The sequence below is a fragment of the Moschus berezovskii genome, chromosome 5 (genome assembly GCF_049115385.1).
Source record: "Moschus berezovskii isolate FMDL1 chromosome 5, NW_MosBer_1.0, whole genome shotgun sequence".
NCBI classification, from domain to species: Eukaryota; Metazoa; Chordata; class Mammalia; order Artiodactyla; family Moschidae; genus Moschus; species Moschus berezovskii.
Genome location: NC_142464.1, coordinates 13,436,831 through 13,440,232, shown reverse-complemented (window position 1 = coordinate 13,440,232; position 3,402 = coordinate 13,436,831).

The following is a 3,402-nucleotide window of genomic DNA, read 5'->3' as shown; positions in this document are numbered from 1 at the left end:
TTGTGTTTTTTGTCTCTGTATGTTTATTCTTCAATTCTTCTCTTTGTTAATTGATTCTTGCATTTTTTCCATTCTGTTTTCAGGTTTTTGATCATCTTTGCTGCTGCTGCTGCTAAGTCGCTTCAGTCGTGTCCGACTCTGTGCGACCCCATAGACGGCAGCCCACAAGGCTCCCCGTCCCTGGGATTCTCCAGGCAAGAACACTGGAGTGGGTTGCCATTTCCTTCTCCAATGTGTGAAAGTGAAAAGTGAAAGTGAAGTCGCTCAGTCGTGTCCAACTAGTAGCAACCCCATGGACTGCAGCCCACCAGGCTCGTCCATCCATGGGATTTTCTAGGCAAGAGTACTGGAGTGGCTTGCCATTGCCTTCTCCGTCATCTTTACTATCATTATTCTGAATTCTTTTTCAGGTAGTTTGCCTATTTCCTCTTCATTTATTTGGACGTCTGTGTTTTCTAGTTTGTTCATTCGTGCAGTATTTCTGTCTTTTCATTAATTTTTTAAATGTATTGTGTTTGAGGTCTCCTTTTCCCAGGCTTCAAGGCTGAATTCTTTCTTCCTTTTGGTTTCTGCCCTCTGAAGGTTGGTGCAGTGGTTTGTGTAAGCTTTGTATAGGGTGAGATTTGTGCTGAGTTTTTTTTTGTTTGTTTGCTTTTTTTTTTCCTCTGATGGGCAAGGCTGAGTGAGGTGGCAATCCTGTCTGCTGATGATTGGGTTTGTACTTTTGTTTTGTTTGTTGTTTGGATGAGGTGTCCTGCACAGGGTGCTACTGGTGGTTGGGTAATACCAGGTCTTGAATTCAAGTGGTTTCCTCTGTGTGAGTTCTCACTATTTGATACTCCCTAGGATTAGTTCTCCAGTAGTCTAGGGTCTTGGAGTCAGTGCTCCCATTGCAAAGGCTCAGGGCTTCATCTCTTGTCTTAGTGAGACAAGCAGTATCTGCTGTACAACAACCCTATGAATCTGGAATTGAGCTGAATGCTTGCTGATCCTTTAAAGAAAAGTGTCCCAGGAACAGGTGTGAGTGGTACTCACAGAAAGTGCTTAAGAACACCATTCATGCACACTCATGCAGGGAGAACCAGCAGGGGTAAGACTAATCACACAGTCTTCTTGGAACATACACAGAGACACCCAGCTCTCCAAGTAAGAGTCTGCTTTAGTTTCAAAGGCTCTCAGCCACTGCCACAGTCCACAGGCTTGCAAAGTTATTTAGTCCACAGGCAAAGAATGCTGGGTAGCATCACAGAGGACCACCTTGCCACTGCCTGCAGACCACCCCTCAGTCACCGGGCCATCCATCAGTCCAGCGATCCTCAGAGGGAGGACGAAAGGGGTGTCCCTGTGCCTGGGACAAGCTCTCCGCAATGTGAGGTGAAGTACACGAGAGGAGCCGTGGCAGTTGCAACCACTCCCACTGTGGATGCCACTGATTCCCCATCCGGAGGTATCGGAGGGCCTGGGTCCTCGGGATTGTGGTGCCCGGATCCCAGCACTCACCTCGCATGGAGGCTCAGCGGCCTGACACAGCTGCTCATAGCCTTTTGTCCCCTCCTTTTAAAGAGTTTCCTCAGGGCAAATTTTCAACAGTAGAATTACAGAGTTAAAGAGTATAAACTTCTCTTTGGTTTGTGATATATATAGCCAAAGTGTTTTCCTAGAGGTATATAAATTCACATTTAATGTGCCAGATTTGTTAGAAACTTGCCAGCCTTAACCTGTTATCATTTAAATGTCTACACCAATTGAAAAGATAATTGACTCCTTTAAACTTACATTCTTTTGAACATTAAGTAATGTCAAAAATTTCAACATGGGACTTGGTATGCATGAGTGCTCAGTCACTCAGGTCCTACTCTTTGTGACCCCATGGATTGTAGCCTGTCAGGTTCCTCTGTCCACAGGATTATTCCAGCAAGAATACTTGAGTGGGTTGCCATTTCCTACGCCAGGGGATCTTCCTAACCCAGGGATCGAACCCACGTCTCCCATGTCTCCTGCATTGGCAGGGAGATTCTTTACCACCTGGGAAGCACTTATTTGGAATACTGGATCAAAAAGTTAATCAACTTTTCTTTACCGAAATAAAAAGTAAAAGTGAGATATCCTCATAATGAGTGTTGACATCACAGGAAAATTATGAAAAAATAAAGAACTTTCCTCACTTTATCCCAATCCACACTGCCATCAACATGATAATTTATCATGAAACCATCCACATATAATTATTGGGGTGGCAAAACATTCATTTGTGTTTTTCTGTAAGATACTATAGAAAAACCTGAACAAATTTTTTGACCAACCCAATATTTTCTTATTCTAGGATGATGCTTTTGAATTGTGGTGCTACAGAAGACTCTTGAGAATCTCTTGGACAGCAAGGAGATCAAACCACTCAATCCCAAAGGAAATCAACCCTGAATATTCATTGGAAGGACTGATGTTGAAGCTGAAACTCGAATATTTTGGCCACCTGATGCAAAGAGCCAACTCACTGGAAAAGACCATGATGCTAGGAAAGATTGAGGGCAAGTGGAAAAGAGGATGAGATGGTTGGATGGCATCATTGATTCAATGGACATGAGTTTGAACAAACTCCATGAGAGTGAAGGACAGGCTAGGCTGGCATGCTGCAGTCCATGGGGTCACAAACAGTCAGACATGACTTCGTGATTGAATAACAACAACAAATATTTTCCTAAAGCTGATACTTATTATATTCTTAACTGTCTGATATTCTGATATATTCCAATACTGCAAATACATCCACCTTTCAAATAATTCATTTACGGTATTTTCATTTAGTTCTGAAATAATTCTATACACTTGAGTCTTCAAAATAAGATGAGTTTGAAGTTCATTCCTATGATTGCCTTGAATAGTGTTTTCCATTGATTGGATTCACAATAACAGGGAAATAGTTTAGGAAATTTTATGTAGCTTCAACTTTACGATTACAACTAAGAGCAAAATATTCTTAGGGAGGTTATGAAAGACAAAATGTTTTCATTTGCCACCAGCAACATGCATACTTCCTGCTTTTTCTTCAAGTGAAGTTGTGGTTAGATGGTTCTTTATTGACCATTGCAGCCATACAGAATTGATTACAACAAAACCTATTGATCTCATTTTCACTTAGTAGTAAATTATGAGAAGAATGTGTTCCCCACCAAAAGGATTATCACATGAAAGACTATTTATCAATGACCCCATGTATTTTCTTATAGTTTGCTTTAACCAAAATAAGAGATAATAATAAGTAATAAATGATAAATACAACATGCTTAAAGACAATTGTCAAGAAATTGAGTTCCAGATTTGAAAGAATATATGTAAACATTATTAGCTATCAAGTTTATTTTCTATTATTTTTCTTTAAAATAGTCCTTTAAATAGACTGAT